The 27,328-nt window shown below is 40.7% G+C and overlaps 1 protein-coding gene across 4 annotated transcripts in view; it reads left to right on the forward strand.

The window, feature by feature from the left end:
* The window catches only part of LNX2 (ligand of numb-protein X 2), a 59,646-nt gene that overhangs the window by 2,770 nt on the left and 29,548 nt on the right, over positions 1–27,328 (forward strand). The window contains exon 2 of one of the 4 annotated variants that reach the window (XM_082043649.1): positions 2,323–2,436. The exons of 1 other annotated variant lie outside the window; for it this stretch is intronic. The gene's annotated coding sequence lies outside the window, so the exon portion shown is untranslated. Of the gene's footprint in view, positions 1–2,322; positions 2,437–19,092; positions 19,208–26,971; positions 27,009–27,328 lie in introns of those variants that run through there. 2 more of the 4 variants (XM_082043647.1, XM_082043648.1) reach the window with 2 other exon arrangements.

A 27,328-nucleotide genomic window follows, 5' to 3' on the forward strand; every position in this document is an offset into this window, starting at 1 on the left:
CTGTTTACTGGAAAATACTTCAAAATATCCTCTTTTTTTTTTTTTTTTATCCTGTTTTTCTGTGCTCTTAAAAATGTCTTCATATAGTTCAAAGCAACTGTGAAGAAGTGATACCGACAATATCAAAGTGAAATGTGTAAGGATGTGATGTATACTAGACCTTGGATTAATTTAAATTAATGTCATAAATTAGCAAGATGATGCTTACTTAAAGAGTGATTAGATATTAAGAGCTGTAAGTAATAAGAAAACAGCATTTATTCAGTGTTAAGGTGTTCCCTGGTGTAAAAGTCACCAGAGGAAACTAGTTGCCTATTTGATATAGCAGTGGCTTGTCTCTGATATTTGAAAGTTTATCTTGCAGAAGCAATTTTAATGTGACCCCATTGAGTTGCGTGCCGTGTAATTTCTTTATTAGGTCAATGGAGTTTGTTGTTTAGAATTTGTAGTGCCTTTCAAAGTTGAAAATTATTTTAAATATCAGTATTATATTATGTAATTGTTAGGTCATGGTGCCTACAGAGCAATAAATAATAATGTTGTGGTGTGTGCTTTTTGGTTTTTATGACCCCAATTCTGTCGGTGTTTGCACTTACATATGTTTAATTTTAAACACCCAAGTATTTCTTTTGGAATTAATGCCCGGTTTTTAGGCTTAATGTTAAGCCTGCATGTAAATATTTTTAGGGTCAGGATTTATGTTCACAAAGTTCACGGGATAAATGTGTCATGTGTTTTCATATGGACTGTGCTGTATTTTGGATGAGATAATGTAAGTAGCTGACTTCTGCTTCAGAACCGCGGGGTGGTTTATCTGTTGACACAAAGAGACGCTCTCAGCCCTACTCTGCGTTACCGTGCTGTACCTGAGCTGACTCCCTCCATGCATCTCTTTCATTTCTAAAGTATTTTTGGTGATTTTGCATATGTCAATCCTTGACATACTTGTAGAATGCTGGTTTCAACTGATGTTAGTTTTACAAGTATTCAGGGCCTGGAAGAGGAGAGGAATCTCTTGCTGAGCCACTCACACTGAGCTGTGCATTAGCTGGTGAAAACAAAAGCTGAAGTATGCAGTTGTTTGATATAAAATCAGGGAACTTGTGAACATGCAAGATTTTAAATTGCTTTGCGTTTCTGTGATTTTTCCACCTAATTAGTAGGAACTATTTTTATTTTAAAAAATGGAAACTTAGGGTAATGTGGCTCAATATTTGCAACCTCATTTTTGTTTTGAGTAAGCAAGTTGTAATGTTGCTCTGGAGTTGTGGTATTTTGTTAAGAATGTCTAGAATTTCTTTGCTGTCATTACAGCAAAACTGAACAAATCAGGTAAGAACGTAATTGCGAGGTTATAAATGTGTCAGATCAATACTATATAGAAGTTAATTTTTGCCCAGGCAGAGTTGTTTTACTTTGGGATGGAGTGATAAATGTTGCATTTTGCCTGGCTGTTTTTCCTTCATTCCACAGATAATAATGTGTTTTTATATTTCATTGCAGAGATTTGTCACACTTAACCACTGTTTGATGGGGTGTACAGAATTTTTATGAAGAACCCTTGTTCGTAGAGCAAAATGCAATTTGATCAAGGAGCATGCCCAATATATGAACTGTTCTGGTTTTAAATTGTTGTAAATGGTAGTAATAAGTAGTTCTAGATCATGAAGGAGGAACTATGACTTATTTATATTGTTTCTAACAATAGAGAATAACTGACAGTGGTGTGTGTTGAGCAAGAACCTGTGTGTGTCTGGGTGAAGGGTGGAACCCAGTAGCTGTAGAAAGGCAAGGTGAGACTTTTGGATCAGGTTGCCTGGAGTAGTGTAGTGCTGTCAAATATTACTCAGCACAGTGGGGAAAAAATGAGCGACAAATTACCTACTTCTGCATTGGTACGTTCTTTGCCAGTGGGAGTGATCCGAGGTGTGTTACAGGCTGTGCTCCCCATGCCAGCCCCCGATATAGCACTGCAGTGTTCTCGTGGTCATATCCAAAGAGGTTGCAGAAGCCTGTGGGAGGTGTCAAGGTGCTGGTGTTGTGTATCTCCAAGGGCTGACGGGTTAGAAAACGACTGGGAGTAAGTACAGTTCATTACTGGGTTCAAGTCGGTGTTCCTGTATGTTGACAGTTTTATTGGCTCTTGGAGTTGTAGATTATTCTTTTTTTCATACAATTTTTGTTGGAATCCGAGATCTCCTCCACAGACAGCTCTCTCTTAATGCCGTATAATCTTCAAAATTTTGGCCCTGAAACACCAAAGAATACTAGTGATGGAGGATTTTAAGCTCTTACCTTTGCGTGACTTTCTTTGTTTTTCAGATTGGTGCTAACCCTCATTTCTGAGTTCATACATAGGAAAAAGAAAGCTGGTGCAGCAGACGTTTTTGATACAACAAAAGCAAATGGAAATTCAAGCAAAGCTAACAGATGGAGGTAAAATGCCTCTGACTCGTGTACTGAAACCAGTTCATGGAAAGCAGTTTTCAGTGGACTCTGTATTCTGCTTGGATAAGCTGTTGTGTTTTGCCACAGGAATGTTGTGTTTGCTTTGGAAGGACTAACCCGTGGGGGTTTTTTTCGGACACAAAGCAACATTTCAGAATCTAGGCGTGTCATGCTTGTTCTGGCTATCAAGTTTTGGTTGGTGTTCCTGAACAAAGTCTTCATTTAAAAAAAAAAAAAAAAGCTTGACTGGTATCTGTGAGCCTTCTTGGTACATTTTATTTTGTCATAACAGGAATGTGCTTTTGTCTGTGTATCTTGTATTAGTCCCCAAATTAAAAGAGCTGCATCAGCAACGTACTCTTATGGCAGTATAATAGAGCCTATACTGAGTTTTTTTGCAAGTATAGTGATGTCATCCAAATAATTCCCCTAATTGACATCACTACCTGCTACACCAGAAAAAACCAAGCAACAAGAAAACCCACAGTCCCCACAAGTCTCTTAACACAGTTGGTTCTTCCACCACCATTAGTAATGGTCTGTGCGGAACAGTGCATTCAAATTCTCTTATGGCTGGTTTTATTCAGTGTATGAGACAGTGACTTTCTCATCCAAGGAACACGTTTTGCAGAGTCGTTTTTCGTACATGCTTCAGCCTACATCTACCCAGGTAGAGGAAGTGACTTTTCAAGGAGAACACAGTAGATCTTAGTATCTGCACATGCCTCATGGATAGTGCACTGAATATCTGCAATAAATTAAATGTGGACTATACGAAACTACTTCTACACATTTGGAGGTTAAAAGTGATAGAAAATAACAGCTGTTGCCACTTCATCCAGAGGATGTGTTATTATTACTTCCAAGTTAATGCATTTCTTTACCAGTAGCCCACCCTTCCTTGCATTTTTGCCTCTTCTTATTAAATTCGTTTCCCTGCCCTATGTCATCTTTTTCCTGTTGTATTTTCTTCTTTTAATCAAGTTGTTCAAAATGTGTTTGTAATCTGACTGAAATAACTGTACATGAAAGCTGATTGATACATCACAAGACCACATAGATCCTGATGTGTTGTATAAACTTTCTGGTTGTTTTCAAAGAGTTTGCTAGAAACCCTACTCTGATCCTACAGCTGTAACTGCACCCGTGGTACGAGATGTGTGCACTGTAGCCATCATCCAAACCCCCATGCTCCTTGGGGCTGCCTTGACTGTTAATTGGTGTAAATTTATTTTAAAAAACTTTTTCAATCAAGCTTCTTCTGGAGCAGGTGGTTGGGTATTTCCTTCTGTGCAGCCTCTTTTTCCTGTCATTTGCTCTAGGGTGGTTTTCTCAGCTGTTTATTGTTACTGACAGGAACTAGTGAAGGCTTACCCAGTGAATTAGTAAAACAGTACCCTGTCTGTGATAGTCTTGCATTTATATTAATTAAAGATTCGTACAAGTCAATTCCTGAGCTGTTTTTACACGTAGTCCCTTACTAAGCTGTTATTGCTGCTTCTAATGAAGGTTGAAGCTGCAGAAATCAGTTTCCTGCCTTATACTAAAGGAGTATAAAATCCTATTTGTTCAGTATTGAATGCCTTCAGAATTTAGGTTCACTTCTTAACTATTTTAGTTCCTTTTAAATGCTAAAGCTAATCTCATCCAGGCTTTAGTAGGCTAAAAAAATACAGATTTGTTTGTGTACTTGTAGATCTGTCATGCATTTAATCTGAATGTCTCAAAAAGGTATGTATGTTAGATCTTTACGTACACATTGCAAAGCTTCGTAAGAACTCAGTGACAACCACCAAATGTGTTTCTTTTTCAAATCACCAGCTAAAAAAGGTATCTTTCTACTTTGGCAAAATAACCACTCTGCTTTCCTGTTATCTAGGGGATGGCTCAGCATGTCTGTTCAGCGCTTATACTTTCATATTCTATAACTTCTGATAGTGTTTGCTTATAGCTGGAAGTGACATGAGCTGAATTAGGCTTTGCTGCATGTACAGCAGCAAATATACCTGTCATGGTGTATTTTTTTTTTTTTCAGTCTAAGCATGATCCTGTATAAATAATACTTGCATTTTCAGCTGTGGGGAGGTTTTTTTTTCCCCAATCTGCAATCTGTTTTGACTGATAGCTGCTGATTTATGTATTGAGTGTAGCTCTCCTGCTTTCTGCAGGGAAAATAACTTTCTGGTGAAGCAAAAGTGAAGGCAATTCAGTGGTGGTAAAAAGGAGAATCAGCAGCACAGCTTGTCTGTGCACTTGACCTGACCTGTCTTGCCATGTAAGCAGAAAAAGAGAATCCATGGGAAAATTAACACTAAAGTGCATGGTAATGTAGAATTTTGGTTTACTGGAGTGTGAAATGAAACTGTTAAGTTCTTTCTTCTGCAGTAAGGGATGTGTGCCATTGACCCTGAGTGCAGCCTCAGTAAGTTTGCAGATGACACTGAGCTGGGTGGGAGTGTTCATCTGCTGGAGGGTAGGAAGGCCATACAGAGGGATCTGGACTGGCTGGATTGTTGGGCTGAGGCCAGTTGTAGGAGGTTTAACAAGGGCAAGTGCTGGGTCCTGCGCTTGGGTCACGACAACCCCAGGCAGGGCTACAGGCTCGGGGAAGAGTGGCTGGAAAGCTGCCTGGCAGAGAGGGATCTGGGGGTATTGATTGACAGCTGGCTGCATATGAGCCAGCAGTGTGCCCAGGTGGCCAAAATGGCCAACAGCATCCTGGCTTGTATCAGGAACAGTGTGGCCAGCAGGACCAGGGAAGTGATCGCCCCACTGTACTTGGCACTGGTGGGACCCCACCTTGAATCCTGTGTTCAGTTTTGGGCCCCTCATCATAAGAAAGACATTGAGGTGCTGGAGGGAGTTCAGAGAAGGGCAACAAAGCTGGTGAGGGATCTGGAGCACAAGTCTGATGAGGAGCGGCTGAGGGAACTGGGGCTGTTCAGCCTGGAGAAAAGGAGGCTGAGGGGAGACCTTATCACTGTCTGCAACTGCCTGAAAGGAGGTTGTAGCATGGAGGGTGTTGGTCTCTTCTCCCAAGTAACAAGTGACGGGACAAGAGGAAATAGCCCCAAGTTGCTCCAGAGGAGGTTTAGATTGGATATTAGGAAAAAAACACTTCACGGAAAGTGTTGTCAGGCATTGGATCAGGCCACCCAGGGAAGTGGTGGAGTCACCATCCCTTGAAGTGTTTAAAAGGCATTTAGATTAAGTTCTTATGGACATAGTTTAGTGCTAGAGTTAGGTTTTGGTTGGACTCGATGATCCTGAGGGTCTCTTCCAACCAAAATGATTCTACGATTCTCTGATTCTATGAGTAGCAGAATGCTGTAGAAGTATAATACTTTCCGAAGTTGTTATATATTTTGACAAGTCTGCAAAGCTCTGAAACCAGGAAACGTTCATAACTAAGTGTCATGCTGTTATGAAGCAGAACATACTTGATGCAGAAATTTTGGATGCATCTTGGTATGTTGCCTCCTCCAAATGTTGAGAAACATATGGATTTCACAACAGGTGTCATTGGTCTTAAGTCTCAAGTTTAGTGAAGACAACTTATTTCACACAATAATGGCAGCATTGTGCTGTGGGATTTGTTTTAGGTTTGGGGTTTTCTTTTGTTTTTCCTCAAAAGATCAAAGAGGAAAGATTTCTGTTTTAGATATGATACTGCCTTGAGGATAAAGAAGATGATTTCTTCTAAAGCAATATAGGTGAGGCCATGTGTTCCTGGAAACCTGCTAAGCAGGTGAAGTTTAAATGTGGGAGACAAGGGACTTCACTCCAGTGCACCCACACGTTAGGAGCAGTTGCTATCCCACGTATGCTCTTTTTCAGATGACGTATCACATGTTGAGTCTTACTTAGTTATATTTAAGTATATTTAAATATTAAATATATTTATACTTAAATATATTTAAGTATATTTAAATATAGTTATACTTAGTTATATTTAAGTATATTTAAATATTTATTTATAAAATTGTATTTAAATAGATTGATAGAACTCTTTGTTGGAAAAAAATGCTCTGCCTTAACAAGAATCGAAGAGGATTAGGATTTAATAAAGTGAATTACTCTTTTCTGTTTGAGGGGGGGGGAAAATGTTTTCCCCTAAGGTTTTGCTTTTAAACTACTGTCTTTCTTCCCAGATGTTTTCGAATACATTCTGCATTGTTTTAAAACAACTCTAATCTTTAATACGATTATCTGTAAACTTCCTTTGTTTACTGAGGGATTTTTTCAGATTATCAAATAATTTTATACACAAATCCTCCTTTTCTTGGTGTGTGCCATAAGTCTCCATTGCATGCTCCAGGCAGTGCCCCAAATGAAGCCGACCGACATCAGTTATTGATGATTTCTCTCTGCACACTGGGAAGTGAAGGGGAGCATCTGGTCTCGATTCATGGTTCGTTTCCAAGATGGGGTAATGAGACCAGGTGCAGGGAGACACTGGAGTGTGTGTGCTGATTTGCAGTGTAAGTGTAGACAAGTTACTTAAGAGTATATGGGACTGAGAAAAGGGTTGGAGCTGAAGTTGTCATTTGCTTCTAAATAACTTGGTCAATATGTATGTACTCCTGTTATCTCTATGGCAAAATGAGAGAAGCTATTTTCTGTCACTGTGGTGATGATATTTCACGGTGCTGGGATACGGGACAGCACTTAGCAGGAGGGAAGAGCGCCTCTGTCCTGGTTCTCCATTCCACCTGAGCGTGGCCTGGTCCGATTTGCTTTGACTGCATCAGGGAAAATTGTACTCCCAATCTCTCACGCAGCAATAACTTTCTTTCTGTGGTGGTTTTTAAGTGTGAAATCAAGCAACCTAACATTGGAAATGTGCTTGTGCATCCCTCATGCTGTTCCTCTTTGTGGCCGCCCCTTGCGCGGGCTGGACTGCTGGGGTAAAAGGCTTCTGAACAGAAACCAGCAGCGGAGTTGCGACACAGGCTCCCGGCGGGTGGGGAAAACTGAAAGGCAGTGGGATAGCTTAAAAAATGGCATTTCCTAATTTTGTAAATTAGTTTACAACCTGAATCATCATGTTTTAACATTGTTACATGTAATTTTTGACATATTTTTAAAGGACAGCAACAGTTGTGGCAACTATATAATTACTAAAATCCTTACTGTTTATGAGGTTTAGAAGGAGCTGGCAATACTGCTTGAGCTACGAGATGGCTTAGACACAGGAGAAAACTTTATTATCTTATAGAGGAAAAGTACTCTGCTTGTTTTTGCTGGAGAACAAAATGATCAGTGAGGATTTGGGTCCAGCCAGCTTTTCCCCCACTGCAGGTTCTTTCCAACACTGCCAGCCTCTTGTGGGTCCAGCTGCTTGGGTTTCCCTGCAAAGCCTTTGCTTTTGGAGATTATTTGGCAAGCTGTGTTTATGCCTTCTGAAGAACAGAGAAAAGAAGGGAAATACTAATTTTTTTCAAAACCCAGTGTGGAATTTGTTGGGATAGAGCAAGCCATGCAGGCACATGAGGATTTTTCATGTTTGAAGTTGTCAGAGTCTGTTGCAGGTAAAAAGGTCAGATGTGAATTCAGGAGCGTGATGTTTCCCCATCAGAATCACCCCTCCATCTTCTGGGTGCAGGAGTTCAAATGCCAAACGTAGCAGGGGAAATAAAAAGTAAGCAAGAGACAATGCATCTTCGAAGGGCGAATCAGTGTGTTGAGAGCCTCCCTTGCTGGCGAAAGCCTGAGTAAGCAGGTGGGACTGGCAGCGTGCCCTCAAGGTTAATGTCCTCAGTCACCAACCCGGAGGGGGGCCAAAGCCTTCCTTCTGCAGGGCATCTCTAGAAGAATGCTCTGAGAGGCTTCTGGCTGCTGCCTCTCATTTCACCTTGAGTGCCAGGAGAAAGAAATGGTAGCTAGGGCTGAGACAATGCAAGGCTAAAAAAAAAAAAAACAAACAAAAATCAATTTATATAGTATCAGTGGCATTTAGAACCGCACTGGTTTGTTTGGTGGGCTCTGAAGAGCAGCCAGTGTTTCGTTTCTTCTGCAGCTCTGCTGCCTGGGTGGGCTCAGGGGCTGCTGTCTGCCCCCCCAACCACCTCAGCTGCCCGCCCCACCTGCTGAGGTTTTATGGTGCCTCTGGGGCTATTCCTGGATATCAGGTCTGCACTGGAGAAATACGGCCAAATTTTTTTTCGTGCAAGTGCAGGAGAGGTCTAGCTGAGCACAGAGACAGTGATACTGTTAATTTTCCAGGCCGTTGCTATCTTACTCTCAGCTGTCCCTAGGCATCCTCACCATTTAATGTTTCCTCTCTAATGGCATGAGCCAGGATGTCATAATATCCAAAATCAAATGTACCAGAAAATATAATAAATTAGAATCTGGCTAGCAGAGTAATTGAAGAATAAACTGAATTTTAAACAACACAAGATTGCGTTATGAGCTGATTGCTATGCACAAAGTGCACCAGAGGAATGCGACTTCATGTAGATTTACTATTGATGGCAGCATTTCCTAGATTGCTACGGGTAATAAAGAAATGAAAACGGTTTGAACTTTTGAGTTAGTACCACAACATAATGTTGCAGCGAAGGAGAAGTACCATTCTAGTCGCACTGCAAAGTAATTCTGGAAGAAAAATTTTCTAAGCACTTTATTTATTTATTTAAAAGGTTTTCTTGTATTTAACAATTTTGGAGTTTATAAAGCCACAAAGCGAGGGCAGGCTTTGTAATGGAAAGTACTAAATTTGTCCTCGTTCCTAATGTGTTTTTTCTATAGGAAATTGAGCAGTACAGTAGATTCCTCCCAATTCAGAAAATTGAGTTTAAGGACATTTGGTGTCCTTAAGGAATTAAAAGGTTGCTTGCCAGGTCAATTCTATGGCAGTCTGCACATTTTGTTTGAATAATTTTCTTGTATTTTTTATTTCATTAAAAACAGGTAACGGACATACATAAGATATTTTTAAAATAACTCTCTAGCTGTCATGCTAGTAGAGATATAGGGAGATGGCATAAAACGTTCTGTTTTGTGAGCTAGAAGTTACCTCAGCTGAGCCCTGGAAGCTGAGCATCTGTGTTCTCCTGGTCTTGTGAAACGTGAAATGAGATAGTGCTAGCGAAAGACACCTGAAGGCTCTTCTGACAACCAGAACTTATGGGAAAACCCATGAAATCGGAATAGTCGGTAGCAGGTATTTGCTAAAAGATAACAAATATCGCTTGAGCCTGGGTTGAAGAATCTGAGTGGGCTGGATGAAAGCAGGTCCTGCGCAGAGGCATTGGTACTGAGGTAGTCAAGCTGATGATGTGCAGAGAAACATGAAAAAAAACACTTTTGACTGTACTTTATTTTTCTATTCATCCTGATTTTGAGAACACAAAGGAAATTTTGTAGGAATCAGATTTTTGGTGACAATAATTCAAAGTCAAGGGAAGACTCTGCCACTTCCAAAATTACGTTATGTGGTGAAGTATCAGTGAATGGAAGGGCTATTCAATGGTAAAAATCAAACAAGCCTTCCTTGTGGTAGCAGGGAGGGCAGGAAGGTAAAAAGTAGTATTACTTCACTAAAAGAATCCAATTTTGTAGTGATAAACAGTATGATTTAAGTGAATATTTTTAAGTTTAAAGTTGTATTTAAATGTGATATGGTAATGTTTATTTTCATTATTCTTGTAAAATTTAAATAAGGTTCTCTACCAGGAATAGTAATGAAATACATTTTATTTTTAACGTACTTTTATAAAATAGTGAAAAGGTAGCTTCTGAGTTAAATACTTAAATATACACAGTAAGCTTTAGCATTATTAAACTAATTCAGAGTGCTGTAAATCCCTGGATTTAAATTACTTCAGTGTGCCACAACCTAATAGAAGCAGAAATTAATCGAGAAGATGCAATTAATAAGCTACTTACATCCCCTGTGTAATATTTTAAAATGGATTATTTTTCCATCTGTATTTTGATCACTTAATAACTTACCTGTTCATACCCATCCCGCTTCTCCATAGAAGGGGCTGAGGGAGGACATCCCGCTGCTGCCCATCCCTCCAGGCTGCTTGGGAAGAGGGAAAGGGCCCGTTTCATGAAGAGGCCACAGGTCACCATGGCTCTGGCTCCTGAAACTTCTGTAGGAGGAAACTTGAGAGAGTGGAGTTATGAAGGAAGAATTAATCTACCCATCAATAGGGGGAAATAGGCAGCATTTAACCCATTTAAATAGAAACAACCTTAAGCACTACAGAGCTGAATTTTCACTACAGTGGAAAATTCAGAGCTCACCTGTGCTACTGAGGTCTCCCTGTTCCTTTTCCCCTGTCCCGCATCCCAGGTGATGTTCAGGGAGTTATGCAAACACCATTTATCTTTGAGAGTTTTCTCCAGTGGGATATGACACTTGTAGGAAATATTTGCACGATTAAACCTTTCTATAACTGTGGTCTGTCTCTTAGTCTCTAACACATGTTGCCTGTCAGAGGGAAACATGCATACCGTGGGAGAGCTCTTAGTGCAGGTAGGACCACTCGAGAAACCTTGAGTGCTGTTGTTATGGGTAAATGGAGTTCATTCAGGGAGTCATGGAGAATTGGTTTTTTTCAAAATATATTACTGGCATGCAAGAAAGCGAGCATTTCTGATAAAGTTCATTGCAATAGTAAATGTTAGAAACAAGTCAGGAATATTGAGCAGTCCAGATCATGTTGGAAGCTGCAGGCAGTTGAGTGATATATTACAATTTAAGCTATGTATTTTCTATAACATTTAGAAGCAGAAAATCTAAATAATTTTCACAGGGTGAATGCATCCTGGAAACATGCAGCAGTCATCCTGATAAAAGGGGAAAAAAAAGTTACAAAAATTATTACAGGCTGCTTTATGTTATTTATTCAAGATCCCTTCCTTCATCTAATTGATAAACAAACTGTAGTGCATAAACGTAATGGGTGGTTTCATAATTTTAAAGAGGTGTTTACATATCTGGTGGCATTGCTGACAGGCAGCTAATATAGCCAGGTAGGCCTGATAATGGTTTGCTACAGACTGAGTAAATATCATAAACACTTAATGATGGGAAACCCTCAGGAACAGTAAACATGACTAGTTAATAGCAATAAGTAATAATTTCACTGTTGGATGCAAAATTGCAGTAATGTATATTTAATGTGCACACGCTTCAGCTGGATACATCGTATGTTGATGCTGTTGGGATCAGCACTTAATGGTACAATTTCTGTTAAGGAATGCTTTTCCTGTGGTGGGTGGGCAGGGAGCCAATGCTACATAAAGTCATTGAAGTTATCCCAGGGTTGCTGATGAGGGGAACAGGTGGGACCAGATGTCCTGAGACCAATGTACGAGGCAACCGTCTCAATCCCTGCATCCACTGCTGCTGCCATTTTGGCCCTCTGTCAGGCAGCAAGCACAGACTGAAGCACAGGAGGTTCCATCTGAATATGAGGAGAAACTTCTTTACCTTGAGGGTGCCAGAGCACTGGAACAGGCTGCCCAGAGAGGTTGTGGAGTCTCCTTCTCTGGAGACATTCAAAACCCACCTGGACACATTCCTGTGCGATCTGCTCTGGTGAACGTGCTTTAGCAGGTTGGTTGGACTAGATCATCTCCAGAGGTCCCTTCCAACCCCAACCATTCTGTGATTTACAGTATGTTGTAAGTCCTGTAAGGAAAGTCTTGTCTGGTGATCAGCCTTCCAGTGGAAGCCGCTATGTTTGAAGAATCTCTTCAATCTGTTGTTTTAAATTATGTATGCTCTGAAGGGGGTTTGAGTGCTCCTAGTGTGTCTATTAGACGGGCAGATGGACAGCTCATAAATTTAGATGTTGCTGTGTTTCATGTTCAGTCAAATAGACTTTGGTTGTAATACAGCAACACAAAGTCATTTTGAGTTTTGTAAATGCAAGAAAGAATATTAATATAGTTCAGCTTTATCCCCAAAAAGTCCAATGAAAAAATGAAGAAAAGCCTTCAGACATTTTGTTATATTGTTTTCCTACCTTCATGAAAGCTTCTTCTCTTCAGTTTTAGTAACAGATGTAGTAGCTGAAAGGAGGCTTTTCCCATGGGAAGGAAAAGGGTGAGACATTGCAAAATGAGCTTACAAGATCTTCAACAGAAATATTTCATGGGGCTTACAGAGGATTCCTTTGTATGAAAGTGGGAGAACTACAGATATAAATTAAGTCCCTATATGAAGTAATTTTTTGTTTGAAGTGGCACACCAATAAAACTGTTATTTTTCCCTTTCAGCTCTTCTGTGTGTTTGAAGAGGGCATAGAAAAAGCCTATCAAAAGAGTTCATAAAGGTTAAGACTTTTATGGTTGTCAGTGACTTTGAGGTTCTTGGGTAAAGACATTAAATAAGTGGCGTATGCAGTGACTGTATCACGGGCATTACGTTGTTCCATCACACCTTACAAAGTTAACAATGTCATGAGTTCAAAACTTGTTTCCTCATATTTATGCACAACATAGAAGAACACAATTGCTCAGCTAAATAAACAGGACATTTTCAATTAGAAGGTGCCATTACCTTTGTGTGTTCTTGTCATTTATGAAATCAGTGGGTGGTTAATTAAATTGCTCCTTTGCACTCTTCTGAAGGCTGTGTATTAATTGTATTTTAGTGATGGTGTGCACATTTCTCAACTTTTTAATGAGGGTAAAAGTTGTTTACCTCTTCCTTCGGAAATAGCATTTTTTTTATTGAGGTTAGGGTAATATGGGGTTTTGTGGTGTTTTTTTCTGTTTTTCCAATAAAAGCTCATTAGTCAGCTGCTCATTGCAATCAATGCTTAGTTGAAATCAAATGTTAAAATGTTAATTTTACAGTTGCAAAGCACTACTAAAACAGCCATATCTGTGCATTAAACCCTGTGTTGATGGAGTGAATAGGTTCATCACTTGAAAGGAGAAAATGCTTCCTTCAGCCATCAGGTCTTTTGAAGACATGGCTCCTGGAGACAATTTAGGGGCTCCAACTGAGAATTTCATTTCAGCCCATTGGCTGAGCAGGCAGATCCTGGCTGTCCTCCTCCATCTCCACCTCCACCAGCAGGAAGAGCAGCGCTGGTGTTTGGGGGTTCAGAGGAAACCCCATGGTGGCAGGGCTGGACTGGGGAGCAGCTTTCATGCGGGAGGGCCAGGGCTCTGCTTTTACCCCTGTGCTTTGCGGAGTTTCACCGCACGTATCCCAGTGCTAAAAATTTTGGTATCTTAGCAAATGCCATTTCCAGCTTTGTCTTTCTTTTTAGTTTAATGAATGACATTTGCATACTAAAGGAAGCCCATGTAGGTGTAGTGTGGGTGTGCTGACAGAGGAATGCTGTAGGCAGGATTGGTTTATATTTGTTCCTCAGATGAAATGGTGTATTACTGGCAAATGTTCAAGTCCAAAGAAGAAGCCTCTAGCCCAGTGTAAATATCATTGATACCATAATTTTAGTGCTGTTGGAAGTGCCTCTAGCAGAGGTCAGAAGTTTCTCTAGGTCTTTGAAATGCCATCGCAGGCTTTATCTCATGGGAACGAGCAGAACAGGCCTCGCTTCTGATCAGACCATTTATTTATTATAACTGGCCTGGTGGCCTCACCGGGGGTGACATCTCGTCTGGGCTGTGCAGCTTTCCTGTGAACCAAAAAGACATCGGTCCTCTTCATTACGCTGTTTATCCAAGCCTGTTTATTTAAGACCATACCAAGCAAATAAAAGTCAAGAAAAACAGTTTGGTACTTTTTGAGATGGGTGGTTTACTTTGCAATTGTGTGTTCTCAAGTGGAAGGTGATAGAAAGACCACCCTGAAGTCTGCCGAAGCATCCATCCACTGAGACCTCAAACCGAACCCTTTACCACTGGAGCATATTTGTCTACTGCTGATTTATGGTGGTGTTTGTGGTTTTAGGGTTTTTTTTTTAATCCACTTCATGGAACTAAGTAAGTGAAAAGAGAGGACAGTATCTTGAGGGGTTATCACATTTAGCAGGCTGTAGACTCTCCTGCATGTTGTTTGTATTATGTCCAGTATAATGGAAAAAAAATACTTAAGTATTTAGTTTGAAAGTGAAAAAAATTAAAGTCCAATTTACTAGACTTTATAAAAGCAGCTGTGGAAGACAGTGGTTTGTAGTCTGTGAGTCTGCAAATATGCAGTATATCTAATATTGAAAAAGCCAGCAAGTTACTTAATTTGAAAGAAAAATACTATTTTTTAAATTTTTATTTTAATTGACAAAAGCAGAGTAATTTCAGGATGTAAAGCTGACTTTCTGCATGGAATACTCCCCTAGGATTGAGATACTGAATTATTAAACTATATAGAAATTGAGAATTTTTCAGAAAGTATGCACAGTTTTGAGAACAGTTTAAACATTTCATTTAAAATTTCTTTTTAAAAAAACAGGATTTTTCTAAAATAGAGGAGGGGAGGAAAGGTTATATAATCTGATTTGGTTTTTTTTCTTGCAAATGTTGTGTTGCTGAAGTAGCTTTACATAATATTCATGGTGACATATGGTGACATATACATAATATTCATGCACATGGTGAGCAGAGTAGAGACTTGAAACGTTCTGTATGTGTTGTAAATGCACTATATACGTGGAGTTATTGTAAGTATTCCTGTGTGTATGATACCCGCACATGCTCTCCGGGTGTGCTTGCGAAACGGTGATGCGCTAGATGTAGTAGCACCGTTTCATTATGCATTCATGAGAAATTGCTGGTGACATTTTAGCCTACGTAGTGTTAGGTTTAGGGTTTGAAAAGGACACAGTGTAAGAGATTGCCTGCAGATCCTTTACGCTGGCTTCTTCTCTGGTTAGTATTTACTAAGCCACAGCTTTTACAGCTTCCCTTGTATTCGTGTGAGGGTAGGTGATCAGATTAATTTACTGCCTTAAGTAAATCAAACCCCGAGAGCTGCTGTAGTGGTTACAGGAGGGGCTGGTCCTGTTTTAATTACTCACCAGTGAATTAATTTGTGTATACCAGCATGCCGACAGCCTTTTTCCTTGAAGTTCCCTGTTGTCATGTGATATCCCCTCCTCCCAGAGAACAACAGTATATTCTCCTTTTCCTTTATGTTGGGCAGGTGCACTGTGCTCCCTCCTCGCCTCTGCTGGGATGGAAGGGTAAGAAATGTAGACTAAGGAGGTGGAAAAGGGAAGGGGCTGTTGTGCTCTGTGGTGCAGGTTTTGTAACAGATCCTCGGTGCTGGCTGCCGAGGAATCACACCTGGGTGTTTCTGGTGCTCCGCTCGGCATTTTAAAGATGCTCTTCTTCAGAGGCTGGATGACGAATGCTTAATTGCACATTAGACCCTGTGCTGAGAATGACAAACAAGAAATTAAGGGAATGCTTTCAGTTTGGCTCTTTTCAAATGCATACGCTGGTCTAACCTCTAACCTGAAGTGTAAAGTAACCTTCTCTTGAATTATCTGATTTGTGCTTCTTGTTTGGTGGGTTTTTTTTTTTTTTTCATTTCTCTTTCCTGAGGGTTTTTGCTAGATTATATCATTCTCTGATGTGTTGCATTTAACAGGTTGGATGTTTTGAAAAATGTTGTGGTCAAGAATCTAAATTTCACTTGCATGAGTACAAGGGCTCTTTCTAGTGATTTGCATGTATGTATATAAATTTTTAAAGACTGCAAGTTTTAGTTTTGCTCTGTTATAAAATTCAAGTTTAAAAACACGTTTTGTGAATTACATGAGATTTCTGACATCTTTTTAGCCAGAAGATGAGAAAGAAGGAGAAGTGACATAAAATTAAATGGTTTTTGTTGATATAAGCAGAGGTCAGTGTACATTCTGGCTGAAATAAAACCATGTCCTCCTTTCCCACAGCTATTTGTATTATTTATAAATGCATGAGATGTGTATCGAGAGGGTGGCCAGGAAATAAGCTCTTAAATGTGAAAGCTCTTTGGTCTCCTAGGATACGTATGTAGTAATAGTTGTACAGTTATCCATAACGTTTTCCAATAGGCATCCTAGAAACCCTGGTAAACTTCCAGGTAGCCTTTATAACCACCTTGCAAAAAAGGCTTCTCATTTTGTTGGGCGTTGTGCAGTGCATGCAAACTTTTAACACAAGTCCTCTGGTTAAGGCTTTTTTAAAAACAAAAAGGAATTATATACTTTTATGTCAAGTATAAACAAGGAACAGAAGATCATTCATGTTTTTGTTCCTTCTTTTTACTAAATCTGTTTGTTTTCAGGACTTCTTGGTAGAAAAATAAGAGCTCTAGTGTGTAAGTATTTTAAAATAACAGTACTTAATGTTTTCAAGTAGAAATGTTTGTCCCAGAAGAAAAATTAATGTTTCACTGTTTTTCTGGGATTTGAGGAAATGAAGGAGGCAGAGAGAAAAATGGGAGAGCAAGTGAGGTGTCAGGTCTGTCTGTCACGAGGGTTTTTTTTAATTGTTGGTGAGGTTCAGTGGTTTTGCATTTGTATTTTCTTACCCTAATCATGCTGTGTACCGATGTTTACAATAATTACTTGGGACAAGGTTCTATAGCGTCCCTTTGGTTGCATTCACAAGTCTGAAGGGAGTCATGAGGGCAGTGGAGAACATGGGTCTCCAGCCAGCCGGAGCCCCAGCAGACGAGCTGTGCTCCAAATCCGATGTCCAAAAAACCACATCCATCTTCTGTTGCATATGAGAAAAGCGGAGTGATTTATTTTAATTTACTTAGTGAAAAAACAAGACTCTTTGTAAACCCTTTTAGCTTTAAATTTACTTCCATTTAGTAGTGTGGTCGGCTGAAGCTAAAGCAACAAAACATGCTTTAAAAACAAAATAAGTATCAGTTCAGAATTTAATCTCATTGAAGCTCTCATGTTAAGTTAAACCGGTCTGTAAAGACAAGCAGCAAATCCAAGTTCATATATTTCCTGTTCTGAAGTTCATAAAGGGAAATGTATGCAAATCATGGCTTTTAGCCAAAGCATGCTATGTTACTGCAATACGTTTCTAGTGTAACTTCTCCGTGAAGCTTGGTTTGCCTTTTCCCCCCCCGCTCCCTGATCTTAAAATTGCTCAGCTAGGATGGTTTTTCAGTACTCCTTCGTTTTCCCTGTGTGTGTTCTTTACATTCACTCTATATGTGGAGGCACACTAGTTGCCTGGGATTCTATTTATTGTACTCTGTTCTTATCCTGATAATAAAGAGACAACGTTGCTTGTAGCTGAGTCTGCTGCCCTTAAAGTAAGACATTTCCTTTGAGTGAAAATTTCATCATATTCTTGACTGCCCTTCTGGTTTTCAGATTGTGCACTGAAAGGATGGGAGGAAGGCTTTTAATTACCCTGTTTCCTCACCTCTTAGTTCACTGAATTGGAATGATTAGCCTTTGAACTCTCAGAATCAGTGAAAATCAAGGCTGATTTTATTGCAGTATCAAATGGTTCTTTACAGAAATGTGAAATGTTGTTTTTCTGACCCAAATGTCTGTGTCTAGCTGGAAGGTAATAACCATAGAGCAGACTAATTTTTTATGTGGACTCCCTCTTAATTGTCTATATTACAAGCTTGATGCAAAAGAGACCCTTCTCAGGATAAAGCGTGCACTCATTTCTTAGGTATTCCTTAGCTTTTTAGCATCTCTGCCATGTGAAGGTGACTTGTGGCATAGTCTCTTTGACCCACTAGACCCTGTTCCTGTGAGCTGAACTCTGAACTTGATAGTAAGTTTGAGTAATTTCTTACAATATCTGGATTTTATGAACTGGCAGTTTGCAGGTGAACTTCTGACTAATTCCTTGAATACTCATTGTTGCTGATAGGAGCAGAGAAGTTTGGAAGTATGCTATTTCCAAATACTCCGTTGCATGCTTGTGTCATTGCATGAAGTTAACCTGGCCTTATCAACACTTCTCCTACTGTTGCTTCTTCTCTTGGAAGGGTAGGCGTGTGTCTACAGCAGCACCGTGTAGCATTTCTGGGGTCTCATTGTCCCGGTGCACAGCACTGCTCCCTTTTTATGAAAAAGAGATATATCCCATGGGAATGTGAGTCTTTATCTCATAGAGACGGCATTTTCTTTTGGGTTCATTTGCACAGCACGCAATGTAGTAGGAACATTGTCTGTGATTGTTTCTGGCTCTTGGACAATATAACAATTAAAAGAAAAAGTTTATAAAATTTTAAAAATGTTTAAGTATCTGGCATAAAACATGTGAAAGTGTTTGGCATGGGTTAGAAATAAAAAGAAAAAAAAGGTGTGGAAATAAATCAGAGCTTGAATTTTTGAAGTCTGTGAACCTAACCTAACTTGTTGAGAAGTGCCTGGTTTGGGAAAATGAGCATTGTGGTTAGGGAGTGAAAAGAAGTTGGGCACTCCTGAGGCTGAATCATCTGCCTCTTAAAGACCTTTTTCCAAAAGCAATGCTAATGAAGTAATATCCTTCAAAGCAAGACTGGTATTTTAAGAGCTAGCTCTGAAGGGTTGAATACATAGAATAAATGAGGAAGTGAAAATTGTATCATCCTCCACAGAATCTCAAATGCAAAATTTCAGTGTGCTGAGAAGAGATTGGACAGGGGGGAGGAGGAGGAGGAGGAGGAGGAGGAGGAGAAGGTTGGCTCCTTCCCAGTGTAGCGTGCTTCTGTCAGCCTCTGTTGCTGGAGCCATTTTGACCACGGGTATAGAAAAATGGTGCCTGAAGTTAGGAACCTGGGCATCCTACCTGGTGGGGCTCTTCAGCGCATCGCTCCTTTCCCACTCTCTTCCCAAAATGTGGTGAACCAGAGTTCTCTACTGACGTGAGTAAATGTCTTCTGTATGTTTTGCAAATTCATGATTAAATGTCTGAGAACTGAAATGCATTTTTCTTTCAGAATTGTAGGTCTTCAGTTTTTTAACAACTCAGCTTTTGTTCACTAGATGAGTGTGGCAGTTGGAGCCCTGGTGCCTTCCCAACCACCGAACTTCTCCTGACCCGTCCCCCTGTTTGCTCATAGGACAAGTAGCTTTCTCTGAGCACTTAACCCTCTTGTGCTTGTGTTGGACAATTTTATTCTAGTCGATTTCTTTATTTATAGCTATATAAATATATATGTTATATATAATTTCTGCATAAGGCTGCCAGTTTGGTGTTTTACATAGGTGCTACCACTTACGTGTCTTTAGGGTCATTTTGTTTTTCTTTGATTTTTGTTTTAATTTGTACTGCTCACTTAGAAGGTAATGATTTTCATTTGTCTGCCTTTGTTTAGGAATCTTGTTTTTTGAAACAAAGAGAACAAGACTACCAAAGAAAGCAGACAGAAATGCTATAACAGCAGTTCAGCGCTCACTCCTCCACATTATTCATTCTGCAACGGGGAGGTAGAAGATTCCTCCTTAATATTTAGTCCCTGTCACTCATTTGAGAATAACATACCAGGACCTGTTGCTTTACTGTGTGTTACTATGTATCTTTGCTAACATTTTCACTTGGAATTTAAAGGAATGTTTTTCAACAGTGCTCCTACAGAAGTGGTTTCTTTCCTAAGAGCCCTAACAGGATTCGGGGGGGACACAGCAGCAGCAACCAAACTTTGCACCTGAGGCAGATAAATAACTGCACTGTAAAAGCCTCCCTATCTAATAGGTGCTGAAATTCTGTTGTTTTTTTTTTAATATATATATATATATGTATGTATGTATGTATGTTAGTATATATTTAACTTACAGTCAGCCAAGCTTAATAGGGAAAGTAATTGAAATAAACACCTGGCAAACATGGTTAACAGACAGAGGAGTGTATTAAGAAAAATGTTTGGGGTTTTTTGGTGGTGTTCTTGTGTTTTGTTTTGTTTTTCCATTCCACAAATGTTGTCTCCACTTTTTCTTGCTGGCCATGGAATTGCAAAGACTCAAGGGGACAATATATGATTCCTACAGCTGGACTATAAACAAATGCAGCGCTTTCTTTGTTTCCATGTTCTTTGTCAAATCTGTATAACCAGACTTGACTTTACATACTCAACTCAGTGTCTGCTTCCCTCTCTGAATCCTGTCTGGAGGCTCCAATCAAATGCTAGTCTACTGTGTATGTAAAGACCTGTTTACATACAAAATATTTAAATGTTGGGTTTTTTTTAAATTTAAGATAATATTTGTATATTTAAGACTACAGCTTCTAGATCTAGCATGTTCTTGTTATGTAAATTCTGATGATGCGCGAGCTATTTGTTTTCTTTATCTGCGTACAGAGTACGTCTATCTGAGGTATGGTACATGTATGTATAGAGAGTGTAAGCAGAAGATCTCAATGCAAAACTTTTATTTTCTGACAAGTGTCCTACAAAATAATGTGGGAGTATTTTGTATAAATGTACAAGAGCATGAGGACAGGTCACGTTCTGCCTTTCCTATGTGCTCAAAGCTGGGTTGGGCAACTGGCTCTGAAAATAACCTTTTAACATGGATCAGAAGGAAAGTTCTCCCTGGAAGTTAGGTAGAAATTAAGTTATATACAGCAGCAAAGTGAAATGTCTTCAGCAGAGTTAATAGGGAGAGGGGCAGCTATCACCCTGAAGTGTTAAGAATCAAAGAACTTGCCTTTATCATGGAGTTAATTCAAGTGACAGCTTGTGAATGGCATCCAGATGTCATTCCCAGGGACAGGTAGGGGTGGCTCAGGCATGGCAGTGCTTTCAGGACGAGTCACCTGCTTGCCGAGGGGTGGCTGGGCAAGCACAGCTTTCCCTGAGCTGCAAACCAAGCGGGTGGCTTGGCTGGTGAACCAGTCACCCTGCCTGCAGTGCCCCCACTCACCAGCAAGTCACAGCTTCTGGCTGATTAGCCCTGCGTGTAGGTAGCTGAGGTTAAACACTCTTTTGACTGTGGTTTTAAGAAGGTGCTTTTTTGTTGTTGTTGTTGTTGTTGTTGTTGTTTTTCTTATTTGAAGAATCCTGATGTGGTGATACTTGTTTTCTTATATTAGGGAGAAAATGAGCAGTGTCTTGGCTGGGCAGACCGGTTTAGGGGATTGCCTTAGTGCTTCAAATGAAGCTCCTGAGCTGCTGGGGTGGGTGCTGTTCAGTAGGTTGAGGCTGGAGGCACAAACCTTCTGTCTAGACCATCCTCTGTACTTTTTCACTTGTACTTTCAGGTTTCTTCCTCTCTGCATAGGTTGTCATGAGTTCCTTGTAGCTGATGGGCACTTGCTCCTGCAGAGGATTCTGCCTGCTTTCCTGCAGAGCAAGGATGGCATATGGCTTATGATTTGTCTGAGCTGTCTCTAACGCATGTCTTCTTGGCTCTGTCTCATACAGATCTTAGAAATCCTCATTTTGATAGAAATCATCCTTTTTTGGTAGCATAGTAGGGGGCAGCTTCATTTTTTCGTAATGTGGCTGAGTTAGAGTACTGCTTAGTAACAGCATGGTTTATGTTTCAAAATAGCTTTCCACCATCACTCAGGTTGTGGTTGATGGGGGAAACCAGCTGTAACACATCACACAAGGTGGCATATGCCCAAAGGAAGAGATGGGGCTGGTGTTTTTCTCTAAAAATAGTCAGTCCTGCAATTTAACTACCCAGAAAGTTACTTTATCCTTCTTTCCACCCCTCCACCCCCAGCTTCTCTTTGTCATCAAAGCCATTCTGTGATTAATCCAAGTGTTGTCTCCCTGAATTTTCTCCATGCACACTCATAGAGATGGGGGCTGTTATACAGAAGAGCAGAAAAAGGGAATGTAACTCCCCACTTCTTTCTTTATTTTCTTTAAAATGCTTCAGCACCTTAAAATTTGAATTAATCAAATCAAATCGTCTCTGCGCACATCCAGGAACCAGCTACATTTAATCTAGTTAAGTGTTTTCTGTTCATCCACGAAAGTCCCTGTTTCAGGGTGAAGTGCGCAGGGGAGGGCTTTCCAGAAGGTTTAGCGTCTTGATGGACAGCTTTCTGCTGCCTTCATCTCTCCAAACAGAAAGGGTGGCACATATGGCAAGGGCTGGTGGACAGATTGCACTGCAGAAAATAACCATGGCGGATAAGCAAATGTTTTACTCTTTCTTGCCTTTCTACTCTGCTCCGTCAGTGAGAAGAAAGCCTCGCTAAATGTCTCCTTGTCGTGGATTTTTGACTGTTGGGTTACTTTTTTTGCTCCCACTGGATATAAAAGCCCACCTGTTACAACAGTGGTAATGAGATACTGCTTTCGTTATTCTCTTCGAGTGAGGAAGGAAGTTTGGCTCTACTGGCCGGTAAGTAGGGTTATTTTCACTTTCATTTCATTTTGCTTCTTTTTATTTATTTTTTTTCACTACTGCAAAAATCCCAAAAGGGATTTGGGAGCTTGGAGGAGGTTTCGTCCAGGGGTTTTTTTTATACTCTTGGCCCTGAAAGTTGCAGACCTGCTCAGTTGTTTAGAGAGACCTGGGAGCATCTTGAGCCACCTGGCACTTGTCCTGTGCTTGGGGGTTCCTGCAGTGGGGTGGCTTCTGACAGCAAGCAGTGTTAACCCCCAGAAACAGGCCCTTTGCTTTCCACTTAGCAGTGAATTGAATGTACCCACAGAAAACAGATCTTCTGGCAAATCATAAAGGCGGTCACCACGTCTCTTGTTGAACAGGGTGGCAGAGAAGGGCAAATACTTGTGACTGAGACTTTGAGTAGGATGGGCAGCAGTGGCTGCTGTGCTGGTGGAGGAGGGGGTGCAAGTTCAAGTCCTTTCTTCTCCAGGGGGTTCAGGGTTCCTGCAACCCAACAGAGTGGCTGGCCATCCAAACCTGGGTAACTCTCATCTAGCTTGGCTTATGCATTTTACCTCTTCGTTTTTCAGCGCTCCTCTTGTTCAGTAGGAATATGCAAACTTTAATCTGTAGAGACGTAGTTGTGTCTTTGTTAAAGATTCATGCTCTTGCCTCTTTTTCTTCTATTCTAAGATGATTTATCGGATGTAGCTCTGTATTAGCTATAAAGAATGGATACTTCGTTGCAGAGACCTCCTCATCTTCCCCATCGTGTTCGAGACCTATTTGACTAAAGTAAAGCTATTTTAATCTCCTGGTCCCAAAATAGAAGCCATTCCATTTGTGCTGTAGAAAATGGCTGCAGGATGATCTTCGCGTCTTTGAGCAAAACCTTCTGGCCACTTGTTTTCTCTCAGGGCACCTCAGCTGTCTCTTTCCTCCCATCGTCCCCTGGTGTTGAGCATCTCTGGGTTTGAGGTGCTGTTTTTGGGAGATGGGCGTCATCCTCCTTCTAACAGTGGATGGCCTTGTGCTTCCCCCTTTCTTTACGTCTCTTGGTTTGCTGGTGTGATGGTTGCTCAGACTCCCTGAGTCTCTGCAGGCAGCGGCCAGGCAGCATGGGCATCCCTCCTCCATCCTCTTTCACACACACCGGGGTACAGCCAGGGCCCTTAACGTCGTGATGGTAATTAAAGCTTGTAGCCCCCAGTTGCCATGGAAACGCAGCACTCCACAAATACCGAACACAACTTACAGTCCTATTAATTTCCCCAAACACTCCTTATTCTCCAGATTTAAGGAGGGTTTCATTTCGCAGCCTGGAAAAATGCCATACTCCAGAAATACCCAGCAAGGGAGCGCGTGTGCACATCTTTTTTAGGATATTGCGTGTAACAAGCTGACAAGTGGGGAAGGAGAAGCATTGCCTGCAACCTGCTGCCTTTGCAGCAATGATGCCATGTCAACATCTGGTGCAGGGCTGACACCTTCCCTGTGTGGGCATTGCTTTGGTGAAGCAAAAAGACAAGCACAGAGGCAAAGAAATAATCAGTGGAGAGATAGTTTTACTCCAAGCCCAGCCTTGCCTGGTTGCAGTTCAGTGAAACAAAGTCACTATTCAAGCACAATTTTTTTAGCTTGATTATAAAAATCACACTTGTTCTACTGAATTACTTAAACGTGGAAAAGGGTTTCTCATTGGTACAAAAATATAGGTGTATTGGATAATTGTCATGCAGTGACAGTGTGGCTGCAACATTAGCAGAAATCTGTCCCAGTCTAATTGCTGTGCTCTGCCCATCTCTCGTACACTTTTCCCTGACTTTGAGCTGCCAGATGCCATCTTTTGACAAAATTTTCAGTTGCTTGCATTTTCAATGAGGAAGAGCCTAACAGGATTACTATCTCATAAATTTGGACTAGAGTCGAATTGGGGTTTGATATTTGAAGACAGTGCAAGCCTCAGATAGCGGTGTAATTAACACGGATATTGTAAAGTCAATACAAGTTGGTAGTTCTGCTTCACTTGTTTGCTGTGTGGCTTTAATATTAAAGCAGAGATTGTATCTAATGAGGTAGGTCATGCTTATTGGAAGATGTGGAATAACACTTTCCCCTCTAGTGCTGTGTGCCAGCTATTTATTCTCATCATGTTTTTTATTACAGTTTCTGCTATCTTTTATTCTTCCACTCAAGCTAGGGTCCGCTTTGAAAACAGCTATGAATCATCAGCCTGATGTTGTAATTCCTGTGAAGGGTGCTGGACTGGGAACTAACAACTAATTTTGAAGCAGTTATGATGTGTGTTTTTTAAGCAAAGGTTGTAACCACTCTATAGTTTCCCTCTGCTGGGGCTTGTGTTGATCCACTCCTGTCTGCTAAGAGATCCTGTTCACAGCCCTCGTGTTTGAATAAGGCAAGGGAATTTAGATACCACAAGATCCTTCTGAGCTATCTTGGGTGCTCAGGTGCCATGGAGAGCAACTTCAGAAATCCTATGACTGTTTTAGATTAAGCCAACCTTTCCTCATATGAGAGCATTTGTGTTGCCTTGTAAATGCAAATATGACCAGGAAAGGACTGCCTGAGTTCAGGGTCATATGAAACCTTCACCGTAGCTGTTCTACCCTTCTATACCCTTCCCCACTGCAGAGGGATAAGAAGGGGCTATGCTGAGGCAACCCTGTGCTGGCAGCAGGCAGCAAGTTTTTGAGACTTGTGGGAAGAGAAGCAGCAGCCAGCACCTGGTGGCACTGGATCGACAGGAGATGCAGGTGGACGTTTTATCACCTGCAGTTGCTTTAAAGCACGCTGTATAAATTAAGCATTAATTCAGTGGTTAGATACAGCTCAGTGAGATGATGTCCATTCTAGCGTGGAGCATTATCAGCCACAGAACTGACACTTGCATCCCAGAGGTTTTGGGATACAGGGACACCAGAGTCCAGCAAAGAAACAGTGGTGTCATTTGTCAGAGGGTGTTCTTTTGACCTTTGCCTTCTGCTTGAGGAAATTGTATTGGGTAGTAAGCAAAATAGGAAATTGTGGTATATTAAAGATAATTTTTAGCGGAATTAGTTGGTAAGATGGGTATTTTCTGTAGTTATTTGCTTTTGGGGTATAGTCAGATTTTTTTTGTAAAATTTTGAACTGTCAGTTAATGGCCTCTACACCTGCAAGATTTTAATAATATAATTTACAAACAGATTGCTTAGATCTCTGAAAACATTCATTGCAAATACATATTTCCATTAATTTCAAACTAAAACTAGTGTTAATTATTTGTGACTTATATAAAAAGGCAAACATAGTAAAAGAGCTAAGTTATTGCTACAATTCTGGTTTGATTGTGTTTTGTGTTGGTTTTTGTTTCTTTTCTGTTGTTTTGTGTGTTTGTTTTAGTGCCCCTTCAGACAGAAGGAGTAAACATCGTGAAGTCTAATGCAGGTATAAAGCCTGACATCTTATGCTTTTGTAAAAACATGTCAAGCTTCTCCAAATAACGTTAGTGGAATCAATAAGTCAGAAGCAGAGGAGGCCTGAGGATAAGGCTTTCAGTCTAAAATCACTCTCATGCACAGTCCACTTAAAAATAAATCACACAATTGGATGTCCAGTCTTGCCCACTTCCCAAGTGGATTGTTATTTAAAACTAAAAGCAGGGCACCACCTGCACTGTTCGGCTGTTGTAGGGAAGTTCCAGGAGAATTATTTCTTGGCGAATTATAGGCCCGGCTGGCTCTTGTACCCTCTTATTGTTTTTAATAATTCTGACTATTTTTCCTGTTTGCAGCTTTACTGAGCTGATGCCATCCTGTGGAGGTGGTGATCTTTGGTGATCTGCAGCGATAAAAGATACAGCACGTAATAGAAGGGATGCATAGAGAGGGTTGAAGTAGAGTATTATAATAGGCAGTGCTCCAGTATTGTGGATTTCGGGGATATAGTGCTTTACATCGGTGAAATTTAGACCCTGCCTGCTATCCCAATAATTTCTTGGACCACAAATACTGTGTTTGTGAGCTTTGTAAGTCAGTTGATATTTTGCACTGGGTATAGTCTTGGAATTGATAATTAGGCAGCTGTGGTATATAATCAATACAAGTCCTGGTGAATGATTCCTTAGTCCTGGAACAGTGAAGGCAGCAGTGCGAAAGAGAAGAAATCTCAATGGGTTTTTTATTTGTTTGGTTTGGTTTATTTATAAGGGGGGTGTTGGGGTCATGGTAGTGGTTTGGTTTTTTTTGTTTGGTTTTTGTTGGTTTGTTTTTTTCTTTTGGATCTTCATGTTGTAATCCACTATCTGTTTCTCCTGCAGCTCTGCCAGCAGGGAGGTGATCGGAGAGTGGTCACGTCAGCCACAGCAAAAGTGGTGGGGTAGTTTATATAGTATTTATTCGTGGCTTAAGCTCAGAGGGCACTGGCAGCCCTGAGAAGCAGCCAGAGGCGATGTCAGCAGCTGCAGGAACAGCCTGTCCCTGGCCTGAAGTGGCACCTCTGCACAGCCCAGGGCACTTCTCACTGTACCAGCAGCATTAAGAGACTGGGATGAGGCGGTTGTAGGAACTGGTCTGTGTGCTCACCTGCTTCAGGTGTGGGCAATCGAGAGTGACTGCCTGTGTTTCACTGTGCTTTCAGTAAATAGAGCTTGTCTCTGGATATGCCTTTCCGGAGAAAGAAGGCTTCTCATGGTAATT

The sequence above is a fragment of the Streptopelia decaocto genome (genome assembly GCF_964273445.1).
Source record: "Streptopelia decaocto genome assembly, chromosome: 1".
Lineage (NCBI taxonomy): Eukaryota > Metazoa > Chordata > Aves > Columbiformes > Columbidae > Streptopelia > Streptopelia decaocto.